This window comes from Acanthaster planci, linkage group LG17, assembly GCF_054643075.1.
Source record: "Acanthaster planci isolate LZ-2023a linkage group LG17, COTS_SCS, whole genome shotgun sequence".
In the NCBI taxonomy this organism is placed as follows: Eukaryota; Metazoa; Echinodermata; class Asteroidea; order Valvatida; family Acanthasteridae; genus Acanthaster; species Acanthaster planci.
The window spans coordinates 3291254-3310372 of NC_141793.1; the positions used below are offsets into that span (position 1 = coordinate 3291254).

General features: G+C 43.0%; 1 protein-coding gene across 4 annotated transcripts in view; it reads right to left on the reverse strand.

Moving 5' to 3' along the window:
- LOC110982575 (G protein-coupled receptor 54-like) overlaps positions 1-19119 on the reverse strand; it is an 85516-nt gene that overhangs the window by 30843 nt on the left and 35554 nt on the right. The window contains exon 1 of one of the 4 annotated variants that reach the window (XM_022241083.2): positions 14071-14319. The exons of the other annotated variants lie outside the window; for them this stretch is intronic. The gene's annotated coding sequence lies outside the window, so the exon portion shown is untranslated. Of the gene's footprint in view, positions 1-14070; positions 14320-19119 lie in introns of those variants that run through there. 4 annotated transcript variants of the gene reach the window in all.

Consider the following 19119-nt stretch of genomic DNA (forward strand, 5'->3'; position numbering starts at 1 on the left):
TGGGACAAAATAAGAAAATCGCGGGTACTGTGAATGCACCACGCAGCAGCAATTTATGCCGCGATTCAAAACAAACCTGATAAGAGATCGATATGAACAGAAATACGCGTTCAATTAAAAGTTAGTTAAATGGCAAAGGCGTTTTCATTAAGTGGAAAAAGTGCATCCTTGTACACGCGCAACGTTGAATTATATTCATGGGCGGAGATTTCTTGTCACATGTAGGGGGATTATTTCTGAAAGGTCATCATGCCTCGTGCGCGCGGAGCGTGACAGGGAACAGGGTTCGAGGTCCCACTTTAATACAGGCGTTTCCACAATAGTGCACCTCCAAGAGTTTGCAACGGATGACCAATCACAGTGCGCGAAATCTGTCGACCCAATGCCCGTTTGGAAAAGATCGACAGATTTCGCGCATTGGGATTGGCCCACGCGTTGCAAACTCTTCGGTGCACACAATTGTGAATCGCCCGTATTAGTGGTGCCTAAAGGCCACTTGGTGGGGTGCAGGGCCGAAGCCAGGTGTGCATAAAGTCAGTGATTTGAGAAGTGGGGAATGGTTTATACGGTACTCCCTCTAAGGGCGAAGGCCTCAGTACTGAGCTGAACATGTCAGAGTCGTAGCCAAGTCAATCAGAGCTAATTTGTGCACTGAAATTAACACAAAAAGGTAGAAATAACCTGTTCAACTTTAGTATTCAAAACAGCAAGATGTCCAGATGTCATTTTGACCCCAGGAATGTCCTATCAATCACCTTCATGTAGACGGATTTGTGAAATTCTACCAAAATGCCTAGAGATGTGCCATCCAATTCGGTGCAATCGGGAATTTCCGATTCGGACAGCCATTATGAATTCCATCAATTCGGGGCCTCAATTTCCCCATCCGCCGTGATCTTGTTGTGGCGTCCAAATTAAAGCTCGACATGGAAGCCCGCCTCGCGGTGACACTTGGGCAGTATTACTCCTAACTCAATCAACCTGTGCCTGCGGACGTCACGGGAGGCGGGGACGCGCCGGCCGTGCGCGCGCGGCTCTCCCTGTGTGACGGAGGCAGCCCGTGGACACGGATCTCTCGTATCAGATCAAGAGCCTTCACAGACTTTCAGCCAAGGGGACAGAAAATGGAGAACGATGCGCTCTTTCCTGATGGAGGGAAAGACTTGTCGCTTTCAGTAAAGGCCAGTTATACTGTCGGCAGAATCGGGGATAGATTCGCGATGATATAGCCGAAAGGGATAGACAAGAAATGGTCATTGCATAGACTATTGATAGATTTGCTCTCCCAGAAGTTGAATGTGCAGAGAAATGTGACCGCTGTCTGAGTGGTGAAGGAAAAGACAACTAGCCAACTATGCATAAAGTCGAAGCGAACCCAAACGAGCAGAAAGCAGAGGTACACTAATTTAGCCATTCACACTGGTCGATTGTAGCAGCCAATACCATCTCAGATATCGTAAAACGTCATGGTACTAACAATTCAGATTGTAAATGCCACCGTCGACATATTTTAGGTGCAACGAACATAACTTATCTCCACAAGAGTTCACCGATTAACTTTTATCCATTAGGCCACACTTTGAGAGGAAAGTGCGTGTAATAAAACTCCACTTGGAAAATACAACCACAGAAGAAACACCAACAAGACAAAAAATACAAAAATCACTCAATTAGATAAAATAACCCTTAGAAACCCAATCTCTGAGTGTCTGCACCAAATTTCAAAGACGTCGTACAGAATGACTTCGGCAATCCGGTCTCATGTATTCATGACAAGGACACCTGAAAGAAGATAGGCTGACGTGCTCTTCCAAAGTATGATAACAAGATAAATACTTTTTGTAGTCATCCGATTTTTTCAGTGCAAGCTGGCGATATCTGTGCCCCGTGGTCACAGCATTCCGAAAGGGCATTTCTATAGGCCAGTCACGAGACTTGGGGTAAAGCAAACAAGCACCCGATACCAACACAACGCGACACTCGTTCCCGGCACAATTCCATAAAAGACTGTTCTTGATACCCGACCCGTGAGCTGTAATGTTAGGCGGTAAACGCTATTGAGGCGCTGTACATGTTTGTCTGTAATGGATACTCGCGTTTACGTGATAGCACAATGATAGTTCCACTTTTAATTAAAGCCTTTTGCAAGGGGCCGAAAGTGTAACATTGCGATCGAAAATGCTCCGTATATTTTATCAAACGCAGCGACGATAAACGCGACTATTAAAAATCCAGACGAGAAAGATCTCAAGGTTAGAATTTCATTCATTTCATGTGCTCCAGTAACAGAATTATATCAAATAACACAGTGGAAGGCAGCCTGCACACCGCGTGACCACATTTGGTTCAACACTGAATAAGCATAATACTGCTTCCTCCGCCGATATCGTGGCCGAAGTTGTTCAAATTGGTACCCCAGTAATACTCGGGTGAATTAGGTACGAAGCCAGGACACATGGCGGACCTTTAGTGGATAAATTGAATTTCATTATATCGGCTCAGAGCGGTAGCAGCCTGTCACGTCCAAAAATGAAGGCAATAAGTCATGGATCAAGACTGCTTAGCCAAGTCGGATCAAGCCGGATATTGTTATACTCCCAATAAAACTCTTCTTATGAATGAAGCTATCAATTCAACTGTCTTACCCGGATTTCTTCCTCTTTTTCTTTCTTTCTTTCTTACAAGTCTTTTTCCTGTATTCTCGGCCAAGTGCGACAGGCGATGCTTGGTAATTGTACGCCATTTAGATTAATGTTGTCGTGCCCGTGTCTACACGAGTGGACCGAGGGCCAGTGCGTTTCCCTAGATTGATTTCGACGGTGATTGAAACACCAGGGGAATCGGATTTCTACAGGGGGACAGCTCGGTAATGCTCCCCCGTCAGAATCGACTCTCGCTGGATACGTGAGTATAATTAAATGCGATTTTGAGGTCGGCAGCGCCTTTTATCGGGGCTGACATCGACGGTGCTTCGCTGCCGACCGCCGACGTTGAAGACGACAGGAAATATCAACATTTATACACAGAGGCTTGTCTTTTTTTTTCAAGCGAGGGGAGGGTGCGTTCACCGATGGTACTCTGTGGCCGGCATATTGCGAGAAAGATGAGGCAGATAGGAGCTGACAAACCTAGACTTATGTCACTCTTATATTATTGTTCACCTCCTCAGACTCGACCCTAAAAGAGACTGTCACGAGCTTTCCATTATTCGCCCGCTTGTATTTCGATTTCTTTTCACGCTGTCGTTAAGAACATTCAGTTATATTTCTGTGCACTTACCACGTTCTGACTGAAAGGAAATATATTATTTTTGCCGTAAAGAAGTTACTCTTTCCAATTTTGTCCCGTGTCAATAAGAGTGCGAGCTTTAAGCCTTTGCAAAATTGCTGTTTTGATCAACCGATGCAAGAAGTGCTACACCTAAGAAGGTTATTCGTATTGAAGAGCATTTTCGTATACGGCGACGTGCCACGTTTTGTTGATGTGTTTCTGTAACGCATTCTTTGTGTTTAATGATAAGCACGGAAAACATTGCCGAGGTAAGTACAACACGTTACTGACAATCAGGCTTTTCTAGCATGTTACACTTATTATGAACCTGCCGGAAATTTTCTGATATTACTCTGGAAACATTTCTACTAAGAGCACAAAAACAGTGCAGTTTCCCAGAATCCCAAATCACGGCCCTTATGTTGATATCCTTCCCGAGATTGGTCAAAATATCAAGATCGTCGAGCAAATTATTCCCAAGGGTTTGATCCAACTCGTCTGATTAAACCAAACAGTTGAAGCAATTTTGTATATCAGCTGAAGAATAAAAACAAAGCGAAACACTGCACAGCATCTTGTACCAGTTTGTGTAAAGACAACATACCCTCTGTGATATCTCTATAAGATCTCTGTGGAGGCAACGAGGTTATAAGAGCCTCCTCCCACGTCCCCGGCTTCCGGTACATTTTTCCCAGCCAACCCAGCCCGATCATTCAACACCTCGGTTCGGTTTACGATATCCACGGAGATAATGCGTCTTTAAAGGCAGTTTATAGGATTTGCAAGATCTCCAAAACGAGTCTGTCAAATTATCTTGAAACATCTTATGGCAACGTAAGTACACAATAGTGTCAGACAATATGTGATATCTTACTTAGGAAATACAGTTCGTTCAAATACTGCAGCCGTTAACGGGTGCAGCGAAAATGTGTGTGAAGCATGGAGCTGTTGGAAGAGTCTATATTAACGGGTAATATATAAATCACGAACATGCCTTCAGTAAGCCTAAAACTATTATTAACTAACGAAATAGATACATTAAACCGTAGCTAACAGTATAAAGGAGAATTTGGGCTGGTTTAAATTTAAAGTATCTTTATGAAACTTTGGAAGTTCTACCCACGTGAATATCATATAATATATTCACGTGAGGTAAACTTCCAAACATGTTAGTATCATCTCGCTATCAACCCCTTAAGATAATGGTATGGCCCAATGGCTGTTCCTGCGAAGCTCAGAACCGAAGCCTGGTTTTCTCGAACAAAATCTCCAATATCGAGACATCTAGCTTTCTGTTTTCCAATAACAGTAACTCTTGTGCCCAAAATGCAAGGATAGTTACCATATTTGTTTATTTGTAAAGTGTTTATGATGGGCACAGACGGTGTGTGGACGGTTTTTTGACCGACGAACGTATGTGTGGAGAGCAAAAAAACATGCGTGGTCGATCCTCTATACATGCTCATATACATGCACATGGAGAATGGCGTGGCATACACAGTGTGGACCTCTACACAAAAGAAGTCCACATAATGTAGGGTATGATGGTGTTGTGTGGACTCACACACGTCCACACAATGTCCCCCCTCTCTGTAAAAAACAGTTTCATATTGGGTCACGCTTATGCAGTGGCAAAATGAAGAGGAACAGTCCAGGAAATCATCATCAAAAATCCAGCTCGAAGGAGTTATCCTAGCTGGAGAAAAAGGAGCATTTCCTTAACCACAGGAGAACAAAGGAATGTCCACACTTTGTATGTAAAACAGGTAGGTTTGTGGTCGCACAGTGAATGTGGTGAGTGCAGTTACTTCACTGCGCGATGAAATGTTTATAAATTCCCCACGTTGCATTGCTAAAGAGGAAACACAAACTAGAACATACATTTTCCAACCACTAGTATTTCACGAAGCCACGTAAAGGGACAAATCGGTCTGCAGATCGACCTTGCCTGTACAGTGTACAGGAACTCTGGAGCATCCAGTGGCCCACGGATTTTTACGAGACAAATTACACAAGCTGTGCTTCGAGGGTTAATTAAAAATGAACAGCGTTTTTCAAAATTTTTCTCAAAGCAGTGATCTCAAAAAAATGAAACAGGTTCATGGAATGATGAACGACACACAAAGTAAATCACAAACCCCCAAATCGGCTAATTTTGACAACTTGTAGTACGTGCAAATCCTATGTAGTAACCTTTCATGCGCTGGAAAACCTCCCCTTTGAATCAACTCGTTAACCCCCGAATATCACCAACGCGGCAGGATATCCCCAGGCACATCACAACGAAGGCAAAACAATCGATGATTAGCAAGTCTTCCCCGTAAGCAGGGGGTGCAATTTTAGCCTCAGTGGCCAGCTGCGCTGTGCACCGACCTTGCCGCCTGGCATATCAGCTCTGCCACGACTGCATACAAAATTATTTGAAAACCATGGCAACGCAGTGTGGGCTAACCAAACTGCTAATGACGTCATTTTGCCTATACGATCATTTCAGTTCCCAGTGTTTGTCCGATTCAAGATAACAAGAATACATGTAATACTAACACAATATCTATTATGTAAAATTTTCGATTGTAAATCCCTTAGAGATTAAGCTCGGCGAATACTTTTAGCTTTACTTTGTAAGAATAAATGTGTTTCATCTATTCGGACTTTCTACTCGGATTTCGCACTGTATTCATCTGCAGGAGCTGCATCAATCGTCCGCGCCAAAAAAATGACTGTAGGCGCGGTCCAAAATTAAAACATTTCGGAGCGCTGAAATCTTACCTTTGGCAAAAGTCAAACAATTTCTTAATCCTAGCTGAATTGAAACACCTGTCGTACACTCACTGTATGTACGTAGGCTTAGCCTCCATGGAATCGAATAAAAGACTCCGTCCGTCCAGGTTTTTGCTCTTTGTCTTCATTATTTAAGACAAATGGTGAAAAACTGTAAGGCGATGTTTTTTTCTAATCAACACTACCTCCAGCGTTAGTTTATTCAAGTACAGTACAACGACCGTTGGGAAAAATTTTGCCCTACTAAAAATTGGACAAACATTGCGTAGAACGTTTGGCAAGAATTGCCCACTTTATTTTAGGGTGCGCCCTCTACATTCACATCCGTTGTTTCTATTGTTGGTGCCACAATTAGGCTTTATAGCTTGTACCTTTTTATTCATTTCGACGGTTCCATAATCCTTTCCCTCTTGGTTCACCTTGGTCGTCCAATTCTTTGCCTGGAACCCTCTGATTTAGCCGAAGCTTGTCCTAATTCCCAGAAATAGACGACAACCCACGCGTTACTCTGAGCCGGTGTACACCAGCGTCTCATTTATCAATTTCCGCGCAGCAGGGAAAGTAAAAATCCGCAGACGCCTGGGGTAGCAAGTTGCAGTATATCCAGTCGTTCCGAGATTTTCAGTGCCCAAGCTGTGTGGTTTGCCTGAAATCTGCAAGACTGAATATAGAATGTGAGCGGAAAACATTCAGCGGAAATGCCTCCAAGGAAAGCGTCATGACAGACTGCGCCGATGTTGTACGGATCGTTTCTAGTGAGAACGGGGAAGTTTGGCGAAGTTAGTCATGTGCCGAACGGGAAGAAACATCTAAAGTCTGGTGACGTGCTCAAACGACGGAGCAAGAACCGGCAATGCGTTCCAAAATGCAGCCCAGTTCATATGCCATTCAGCGTGGTGGATACCGTAGCTCTGAGTCATTGAATAAAAGGCAATATCCCTACAACTATGTCAGATTCTTGGATTCCTCAGTGTTTAAAGAGTACCTATAAGGAATACTTGTTTTATCTGATTTTATCTGTTTAAATAAATATGAACGCATCCGATTCGACTGCAGTGTCTTCAGAGCTCAACTAAAAAACAAAAAAGGGTTTTTTGTTGCACATGTTCATGCCAAGATGCAAATTCTAAATGTAGACTGCGTCATTTGGAGAAAGCAGATAAAACGAGGCACCCTCGCCCTGTGTTTGTAGTGGATAAATACTGTGCATGCCAAATAATGCGTGTAGCTATTGTTTGACATGCACAAAGTCTCGCCTATAGGGTCTAGGAAGGGTCAGCCCTTCCTAGCGCACTGTTCGGGCGCTGGGCGACGAGCGAAGGGCGTGTGTTAGTTGTATTTTTTACAGAAGAGGGCGCCCTTGGGACTCCGCTCGTCGGGTATGACGATGGCAGTCGTCAGAGGAGGCTCCGTTCTTGCACAGATATCGCAGGCCAAAGGGTTAGCAAACACGTCCACAATTTCCATGCTTTGAATGCAACACCCATAATACAAAAAGGAGGCGGGCCGGGTTACGGACCGCTGGAAGTGATTCAATTGTCAGCGGATCATATATCCAAGTTTATCTCATTTTGAAAACCTTTGAAAGCCCCGGCTGTAACAATGCATTGCCAGGAGATACCAGAATGGTCACACTTTGCTGCTGCTACACGTGAAAAAAAAAAGAAACAGGGCGTTATGCACGATGATACTTGGAGATTGACTCTCTATACCGACTTGCTGGAATGATTAGTGCATCGTGCAAGGGGAAAATAATTCATGGAAATTCGTCCCAAGAATCACTGACGTACCTGCTACCATTAGACCAGCCTCTTACATTGTTATCAACCATTCAGAGTTTGGTTTGGTAGCTAAAAAAATTCAGGTATCATCTGCCATATCTGTAATAATTTGCCAACAAGGACGCGTACGCTGTATGTTCGGCACTTTAAATTGGTACAAAAATTTCAAGCCACGCCTTTTAGATAAGAGCGTCTTGCAGAGATCAAGTCGGTTTATAGAAAAAAAAATAGGGTTCTGTATTCACGGGGACGCCAGGGCATATTTACAAATACAAAGCAAATGTCATTCCAATCACAGTATACGCATATTCTGTTCATTTCTTCTTCAAACGGAAAATTCAGCAGCGACAGAGGTCACCACTATGCTACGGGACGTGGGTGGTTTATTTTGTAACGGTGTGGGAGACTTCTCGCACATAAGGCATGCACTTCAACACACCGTTGAAATGACATGCACTGCTTTCGACCAACTAGATATCGTGAATAAAAAGACATTCACGTTCCCAACCAAAAATGTAAGGGATGAATGATGGCATTTCGCAAAGATCTTTTAACGATGACTCAATTTTGAAACCCTTCGTTATTAAAAAAAAAGGGTTTTCTTTTGGCTGAGTACTGATTCGTGCTACCTATCATTATTACCTACTCTACCTTGGATTACCTTGGAGTCGACAGCATCAGTGGCGCTACGCCATGTTCATTACTGTGTGGAGACCAAGGTATATTGAACCTTTGACAAACACTTCTGCGACCGAATACGACATTCAAATACTCAGGTACTTCGTCTTTTCTCTCTCCCTCTCTTCATGCGGAATCGAGATGCTAATCTGAACCTGCATTTCTTTTTCCTTTCTTTCCTTTTCTAGGGCCAGCAAATATTTGCCTAGGTTGCTTGGCGAGGACCCTGTCGTCTGCACGCGCCCCAGTTGGAATCCGTCCCGTGGTGACGCCAAGAGAGCACAGCGTTCACGCGCGAGGTCACGGAGATCGAAAACCCGGGAGACCCCCCGGTGACCGTGGTATTGCTTTAATGAGCGTCCGATTCCCGGGACGACCGCGAGGGGGACTGAAGGAGAGTGTCGACTGAATACCGGGCGAGGTTGGTGTGTCAGACACAGATGGGCAACTCCCCGTGGGAGTGGCCCTGCGTGGCTGAAAGATGCTGGAGCCGGTACCTCCGTGCGTCACTCCGTTATTCAAGAGGCTACCTCGGCATGTATTTATGCGCTGGCCTGGCTGAATGCTGAACTTCACCCCCCCACAATTGCGGCGTGTTATTGATACCCGGTGTAATAGCTGTATGTAAATAGGAGTCAACCACGCCCATCTCGTTGCCACAAAATCATACTGGATAGCGAGAACTAGAAATAGCATACAGAAAGACTTCTTTTCTGACTTTGTGTAAAGGTCGATTCATACCTGGCGTGAAAAACAAGCACGAACGCGAACTTCAGATCCAATATGCGCGCTACGAATTCGCACAAGTCAAACAAATGTCAAACCTAGCGAATTTCGCCGGAAATGTTGCGAGAAGTCACTTCAACTTCGATTGCGCGTTCCCCTCAGATATGAACTGGGCCTCATTCGTACTCTTTAATTCAACGTGTCAATTTCATACGGAGAAGCAGGGTAGATTCAACTTGAGTTTAGCAGCCTATGTTCAGTCGTCGAGGTAAACTTACTGCAGCTCGAGGCATTAACGTGTCCGCTGTATAGTGGGTGGTATGAACAGCACATGATGATGAGAGCTATAAACTTGCTCTATTTGATCTATCCTCGATGATCCCACTCCTTAGAAATCAGGATCGGGTTGGTTTTTCGTTCGTAAACTTGAAACCTGGGCACGAAGCCCTTCTGATGCGGAGATGGTAAATCTGAAACTGCATATCAAATGGTGCGAAAACATCTAATGCCAAGTTGATGGTTACAGCACAAACGAAAGGGAATAACAACGGAGAAAGGCCATTTTTGACATGACATACGCCCCGTGTTAAAACAGTAAACAAGATAGATTTCTTTTTGTCCCCCAAAATTGCAACCGGATATTTCTCAGTGGACATGGTACTATTCCTGGATATGAACCCCGCAAGTCCCTTGACGCGGCGCGGCGCGACAGCAGCTGAGATTTACGGCAGCCCAGAGCACATGTAAGAAAATCTAATTTCAACCCATTCTCGAATTTGTCGGTGAATCGCTGGAACGGGCCCCGGCATATTTGCGTTTGAGTGGCGCAACAGTTGCGCCTCATTTGTCACCGCGTTGATGGCATGGACCTGACACCTGAGGCAAGGTATTGATTAACTTGGACTGTGGTATAAAATCTGTGTTGTCAGCCCATGTGGCGCGCTTTCAAAAGGTACATCAACTCAAATGTGTGTTGTAATGAGTCTCGAGCTGGACCAAAAGAGGGCGCAATTTTCTTAGCAGCAGGGGCTCCTTTGGTCGGAAATGAACTTCGCTGGTTCACGAACGACTTCTAAATGCAAACGTTACGGTCGTATCACTACTAACAAAATGAACACTCCCAACCAACATGGCTCTTTTCAACCAACAAGGGGGTGCTTCTGCTCGTGGCGGGTTTAGTTGCAAAGAGGGTGAACTCTAAAAACACCACTTGCACATTTAAGCCGTTTCCTGTTCATGCATGGGTCTACAATCATTTCAAGAAGGAAGGCGCTCTTTAAAAAACTGTTCAGTTTCCACATTGAATCACTCGACTTTTAAGAAATGCCTCCATAAAAACTTAATTGTCCCGCAATTTATTTTGCTTCTTTAGTGGAAATGTTTCAAACAATTTAATCATTTTCCATCGTATCAATACATTCGGGATTCCTCGTTTTGAAATACAGGGAGATCGAGCATAGGCGATGCGTCCAAGAAAAGGCCGCCCCCACACGTCTGCCTCACACATTCACAGGGACCAAAAACGTTATACCGGATTATATTCTCCAGTAATTTGTAAGGTATCGATATTCCCGGTAACAAACATACAGTTGGTTTACATTTGAAAGTGAACAACTGGTGCCACGCGACCAAAAACGCACAACTTGCGAGCACGTAACTTGTGGTCTAAACACTATACACAAGGAATTAAATATAGAGCTGCTTGCAAATCGCGTATGAACTTCAAAATGTACTTCAATGGGAAACGAACCTCCACACGTATCAAATGATGCCACGAATAGATAAAGTTACGAAAACGAGATTATGATTGATAGGTGCTGGTGTTTCATGAACATTATAGCCCACCCTGAAGAACGATGTAAAACAATAAGGGCGTATTTCTGGAATGATATATAGTTATACGCTCGTTGTTTCTTTAATGTAAAGCTCAACCGGAAGGAATGAGAGTCTGCTCGTGTAATTGCAAGCAGGTGAGAGATTAAAACAAATGAAGAAAAAGATTCCAATTGAAATACTGACTGGCATGGGAATGTCTTCTAGAGAGGCAGTGCAAAGAACTGTGTTGGAGAGTCCAGGGTTTTAATCGGGAAGCCAGACCCGTGTTCACGATGATGTTCGGACGATTGGCCGGGTAAAGCGAAACGCGTTAAGTTGGTGATTTAAGACTAGCCGCCCGGGCGAGACAGCAAAAGTTTGAGCTAAGGATGGACACTTCAAGCCTCGTTGAATCTCGACAAGATGAGCTGCTCTTGTCCAAAATTGGTACAAAGACTTGAACATGACGAGCCAATCAACTAGTTCTCATGAATTCTTCATCTCGCGTGGTCCTGATCACAGGCGCGTAAACACTCAAAGCAGGAGGTCCATTCATTACTTTAAAATGCGTTCTCGGAACCAACGGGGATAGGCCTACATGCGGTTCTCCGTTGACCTGTACATATATACGGTTCATCATACACCGGCATCACATCAGCGCATGCAACGGCCTTAACCGCGATGTAAGATTTTTCATGAAAAGTGGAGGTACATGATGGATGGAACCTCCAGATTGGCTTGTCAGCTGGCATCAATCACAGCGTGGTATTGAAGCTGTAGACGATGAAAAGAAACGCATGACGACCTCATTTTTGACGAGAATTCCACAACGTTGAGACAACATTACTAATTAACAAAAGTTGTTATCAAAAAGGCAGGGTTTTCGACAAAGTAGAGACAACAGGTCGGAAGAGGAGAAAGTGCACAATACTTCTTGCGCCTGACAGATTAATTTTCCAAAGTACCGATAGTCAACCGTAAGATTACACTAGCTAGAAATTAATGATGGGCTGACTGGAAATAAACAAAAATAACATGAATGATGGATGATCAACACCGACGCGATAAAAATTGTTTCACTCGACCAGTTAAGAGGCTTTTGCAGTCATCTTTCCTTGCAGCATAGTCACAGAAGAAAAAAAAGTTTCATGCCAGCGTCCTTGCCAAAGCAAAGACTTTCCAAAAGGGGTCCTTACATCTTCTAAAGGCCTGTATTGTTTTTACAGTTGAAAGTTGAGGATAAATCAACATCAGCTAGAGAGCTCTTCGTTTCTCAAAGTCCATTGCTACTTCCGGTTCTCTGAAAGAAGTTTGAAAGCAGCAATGAAAAGTGGATAACAGAAGACTACCCAAGTCGGTGCTAATTCACCGAAATCCTTTATCCCCCGAGTCGTGTATTACTGCTGTTTTCCAAGAGAATGCGAATGCTCCACTGAATTACATCACAGAGTGGGAATATTCGTAGTGAAATTAAGTGGGGCGGGAATATTTCTGTTTATAATTATACAGACAAAGTCTGTATATGCAAATTGTCTGTTGGTTATTCTTTAATTCTTTAAAAATGAGCATGAATATTTCGTATGTGGCCCTGCGGTTGTCATTGCTCATATGGGGAGTTCTCGCTCATTTAATTAACACCAAGGACTAAAATGTTAATTCCTGGTCTAGGATCTAATTTCAGTTTTGAGCTGAACAACACAGTGCTGTTTGGCCTTCACTGATTTTCCGATTGTTTCTCTTACTGAAAGAAACTCCATACTCTTAGCCGTAAAGTGCAACAAAAAAGTGCAATCGCCGCTATCGAGTGTCACGTTTATTTGACCGTTACAAAGAACTGTGCTGTTTTGTTATTATTCCGTCTGCCACACGAGTGATATGCGACCCACTCTGTGAAAATGAGTCATAAGTCGCCCGAGCCACTTTTTGAGTTTTTATTTGTATTAGAAAGAGCAAATTGAGCTTTTTGTTTTGACGTATCACTCAGTTTGGCACCCTGATGAAAGTGGATACTCCATGGTGAAAAATGCTGTGGGTTCCTATTGATTTACACTGTGCAAAATTATTCTAAGGACTTTTTACTCTAAAGTGACTCTGGCGATTTGTGACTCATTATTACAGAGTGGGTCTCATATACGCAACGAATGGCATTACATCCGTACTGAGCATTCGACGATCAAGGGAAAATAGTCCACAGTTTTTTGCTTTAACTAAATGCTTATGTGCTATTTCGCTGTATCAATTGATGCGAAAAACTACTCATAAATAATACAGTGCCACTTTAAAGTTGATTTCCAAAACCACTTAGTGGGTCTGTCCTGCATATTAATCTAGTTACACTGCACAATGATTCCCCGGTCCGGTTTTGCACAACGTACAACCCGACTTTCTATCCATCTAATCTTTCACCTGACGACGGAAGACGGACTGCAATTATTTCAATTTAGCAACTGAAGTGGAAAATGGGAATTCGGTATAGTTGTGAGTATTGAAATTTCTGTACAGGACAGGAACTTATTACTTTCTCGAAAGCTTAATTCTCTTGATTATTTACCAAATGATTCCCCTGGGTCGAATTATGTGTTTGTTGTTTTACGAAACGGCACATGCAATCTACACCTTTCGTGCGAAACATAATTATTAGGAGACAACGTGGAAATGTTACTCTATCTATAAAACATTCCAAAGTCAAAAATTACGGGAGAGTCGCCGCCACAGTTCTTGCAATTTTTTCTTCATAAAGTGAAGATACGCAGAGTTTGATGGCGCAAGGTGTAGAGAGGATTATTTTCATGAGGACAGAATTTCAACATCTACTGGACAAAATTCTCTCTTCGCTCCACGAATAACGTCGATATCGTGACCCTTTGGCCCCTAAATTATCGTATAAATACGTCTTGAAAGGATTGGTTTTCCACAGCATGTGGGACTACATCCCGCACTGCAATTAATTTTGTTGAACACAGCTTGGGATGACAGAGATAGTGAGAAGTTTCTAATATCCGAAACATGGACAGCTTACCTTCCTGATCGTGAAACCGTCCCGTTGTAAAATCAGCAAGATGTGACAGATTCGATTCTGTTTGTCCGGGCCGTCTTATAGCTCTCCGATCTGATAAGTGAGATATTTCATCGCGGTTTTGAAGGAAAAAGGGGGGAACAGGCAGCGAGCGTCCTAACGACTTGTGGTATAAAGGTAGGCCGACTAAAGCTCGAGGAAGTATCGTGTCCTTCCGCGGTCAGTTCCAGATATATACTGCCAACGGGTGAACCAACCCGCCCACTGCATGCAAGAACACGCTTACGAGGAGCGCCAGCGAGACAACCCTTCGATAGTGCGCAAGCGCGGTGGTTCGTGAATAATTTCTGCGTTTTCGTAAAACGCACGCAGGGCGAGCGGTGATCCACTGAAGTCCGTCAACGAAATCATCGGCGCTTAATGCACCAACTTGGCAAAACACGCTGGTAGACATATGATACGTACGAACGTACGCCCTGAAGCGCCGTAAGGTATATATTTTCAAAAAGTGAAGTAGATTTTTTCAAAGTTCGTTATTTATTAATTATATTTGTCTTATTTCGTTTTCGCGAAGTATGTTTTTTCATCTAACGGTACGTTCTTACGCAATATATTTTTCTAAGTTCCTCATAGGAGATTTTTTTACCCTCACCCCCGAATGTAGGCCTATTTAAAATCATATTGAAATCGGAGGAATTTGCACTGTTGGGGTTTAAAACTTCGGTTTCATGAGTTATATTTTTAGACGTTTGTTTTTATGAGAAAAATAAATCCAAACCTGACAATGTATATCTCCTTAAAATTAACATGGACAAATATATCTCATAAAAACAAAGTTTATCAAAAATATAGCTCGTTAAAGCGATTTGTTTCAAAAAAAATGTTTCTGAATATAGATCTCATTAAAAGAACTGGAGAATGTTTGTCTCGAACAAACGAAGCTTGGAAAAAATGTATCTCGTACGAACGAAATCGGAAAAAATATCTTTCCTAAAAACGAACTTTAAGAAAATATATACATGTACTCCACTTTTGGAAAATATATTTGATGGCATCACAGGGCTTTTGTATAAACGAACACCATTTGTGTTTTTTCTGTATCGCGAAGTTAGACTCGCAATGTATCCACCGTACCATTCACATTGGCTTATTATAGTTTAATAAATATTAACCATTTTTCACGGCTGGCCAAACTTAATACTTGATCAGACGAAGACTGGGTCAGGCTTGAAAGGAATTAGTTATTCCTGGGTTCAGGATGAGACCTGCTTTAATTACAAATTCATTTGCTCGGTTGGGCGTGGATTAATGTTTATTTTCTGGGAAGCACATAAAGTCTTTTTGCTCAGATAACTGAGCCGCATATTAATGTTTGCTCAAGGTTACCCGTTAATTTCCGCATGTCTCTGCGCCTAGGCTGTGAAAACTGCCCCTAAATCAGTAGGGACATTTTTCGTTTGCACGAATGAAATTATATTTATACAATCATGTTTCATATTACTCTGAGTATTCACAAGCTGTGTTGCAGCGGGATAATACCGGTACCTAACCTCACATATTTGCGAGACTATTGGCGAAAGACTTCATTTCAACCGCTGCAAAAACAACTAGCCCAATTTTTGCTGAAATATGGCGAAACCGCAGACAACGTTGTTTGCTTCCTTCCGCTGCGTCAAATGAAAGACTTGTCGTGGTTGACAGGAATAACTAAACAACTAAATAACTAAAACTAAATGACTAAGGAAAAATTTGCTCACGTATTTGCTGAGTATTCAGACCAGTTCAGACTTCATGCCAAAGCGAACACGAATTTGTGAGGGCAGATAAAGCATTCGTGTCCTAAATTCGTAAAAAAGACGGACACGTTTCAACTCGAGCGAAATTTAGCAGCAGATCTTTCGTGACGTCAAATTCGTTTCGCATTAGCCTGAAGTATGAAACGGCCTTTAGACTGGATTACCTTTTTTAAAAATATTGCCCTGGTGGCATTCTACTTTGTATTCGTGGGTGTCAATCAGCAGGCACTTTTTAAAAGGCGAATTTTGATTTCATCATAAGATCCTGCAGGGCACTTGTAGTGGTCTTTGAAGACGGACGCCCCCTCCCCAATTCACACACAAGCGCTCAACGCCCAAATTTCTATTGAGTGATATAATGAGATTATTATGGCGAGCCCGATTGCTGAGTCTGACAGTGCAGAGTTTGTGTGCAGCGATCCCGAAGGGCTGTGGGGACTGAACAGCCATTGTGGAACAGTAATAAACATGATATTTCGCTTGGTGTGTCATAGCATATGCCCATTTGTGTACATTCTGGTTGAAATAGGCCTTACATCATCGCCGTCTGCGCTGAGCTACGAACACGGCCATTTCGGTTGTTGTCAGTAAACTCTACTTATACTGAGCAACGCCAGACCGCCAACGTTACAACGGCCTCGCTCCCAGGAGTATACAGCCTTAGACTCTGTTTACAGGATTTTTATGATACGCTTTCCGTACGAGGTTGATGTTATTAAGTTAACTAATTATAGTCATAAAAAGGACATTAAAAAGGACTAAAGGTCCCGCTGGATGTGTAGGCTACACTGCTTCATTTTTCAGCACCTTTCGTAATAGAACGTTGCAGAAATGCTAGTTTTTCTGACAGACTCCCGGTGAAATGTTCCTCTATAGCGTTGGTGCATACGCTTCAACGGACGCATATGTTTCAGTGTGCAGCTGTGCCTAACACTAACTTGGAGGCTTTTGCAAGTTGGTTCCTCTGATTGCGAGCCTATGAGGGCGCCTTTCTGTAGGATATGCGTTTTGGTGCGTTCCGTACGTGTATCTGTTGCAGCATTTTGATTTATTTCGAACATTACAAAGGGCACTTTTCACAACTCGTGAATACGGACAACGCGAACGGCAAATGCATCAAGGGAAAGGCGCCTTTAACTAAGTCGTATGCTCGCGCAGTTCGATCACCAAGCGCGAGGAAAAAAGCGCGCGTAATATGATGTGAAGTCTTACCACCGACCAAGTAAGATACCTTACATGAAGCCTGCAGGTTTGAGCACAGGAGGTCCTCGTATCAACTTAATGGGGGAAGCATGATTCGCACCATCGCAATTAACTCAGAAACCTCAGCAGTATGAACATTCTGTGCAGTCACTGTAATCATCGAATTGATCTTGAAGATCAAGCGTGTGCCAAAACCCCAACTGTTTTACCCGGGAAGTAGTTCGTATTTTCGCAACCGAGACGACCAATGAAGGCTCTGCATTTAAGAATGAACAACCGTGCTGTTTGTTGATTTCCACCTTAATGAGCAACCTCAGTTGTACGGACACTTCGCAAGCAGACTAACGATCTAATCGGCCTTGCAGATCCCTTGGAAGCTTTAACTCGCCTTCCTTTAACTTCGTCATCAGCTGGTGCCACTCTGTGTCTCTGTTGGGACATTCAGCCCAAAACGCAGAGTCTACTTATTGCTTTTCTCAGTGTTACTGAGAGATTTTTTCAAGATTCAAGATTTTTAAGAGGCCGTTCTCAAGTAGCGCCATGAAAGAACTGGTCCCTATCAATGTTGCGCTTGCAAAGGGTATTAGTATTAGCAGCCAAAGGCATGCTTATCATAGAGGAAAAATGTGCTAAACTTAGTGACGTAGCAATAGAAATCTCTGTGTGCTCGCAACCCTTAGCACAACCACGTCAAGCACCGCAATGAAATAGTGCTTCAGGTTAGCAAATTTTTCTGCTAAGTGTTTTCGGCTAACTGTTAAGCAGCTCCGTGAAATTGGGCCCAGGGCCCACTTTTTCAGGGCTGCGCTTGGCGTGACTGTGCCCACGGCCGTGCCGGCATAGATATATTTCCATTATTTTGTCACTACATTAAGCAAATTTTTCCTCCAAGGTAAGCTTGTCTTACTATTTGCGGTCTTCATGAAACACAACGAACCTCTGTTGGCATAAAATCATGTGCCTAGCGGCGCAATGAAATTTGGCTCCGTGAATTTCATGGAGATCGTAACTTTTGTCAGCAGTGAGTACACCAAAAGACGCGCATTTTTTGCACAAATATTGCTGAACTTATGGTGAACCTACCCCAGTGCGCCCGCAACCGTTAGCACAACCACGCAAACACTTGCTGTTTACGATTTGTGATTCACATCGATGATCTGACTTGCGAATTTGGATTTGCAATATTTGATTTCACATCACTGAATAGTGATTTGTGATTTTCAGTTTGAATTCCTTGTTTACAGTTTTGGATTGATTTGCGATGTTTTGCCACCTGAAATTACACCATGACATCTGGGAATTGTGAATTTGATTTGAATCCCAGATCTGTACATATCATCTGTGAATGGCCATTTCTAATCGAACATATGCGATGCAAGACTTACGGCTCGTGATTTTCTTCGTGACCGCTACAAAACGTATACTAACTGAGCCATCGCTCGGTATGAGGTTATATGCGCAGTACCCTCAGATGTGACTCCATTTTATATATACATGTAATTACAAGCTTTGGTATTTCAACACTGCAAAATTATGGTGTTATATTGGTGTTAATTCAAAACCCTTGGTGTTATCAGAGGACTACACCCAGTGCGGTATAGTCCTCTGTCACCACCGAGGGTGTTAAATTAACACCACAGATTTTGAAGTGAACATGATCCACTCTTACATCACATACATGTGCTTTAAGCTGTCCCTCTTGCTGCGTGGGGAAAAATGGCTGACTGCATTTTAATTTGCCCGAAGCACGTTCAGCTAGTGACGTAGTCATCTGAGGTAACGCAACAGCCTCGCTGAAGCAACTAATAACCGTTACATAAACCTGCAGCTTTGGTCTGAGCTATTTGGATTGACGTAAGTACCAAATCAGTCCAATATGATCCTTCATTTCCTCTGTTTTGAGGAAGCGATGTGTCATTTTAGGTTTATAGCTGAATGAAAACGGAAATTCTAATTAGGTACAAATAACCCCTTGGGATGAGGGACAATAGACAGGTTTCTTATTGGTTTGCATTTTCGCTTGTCATTTATTACTTTCATTGCTGAAGCCCAA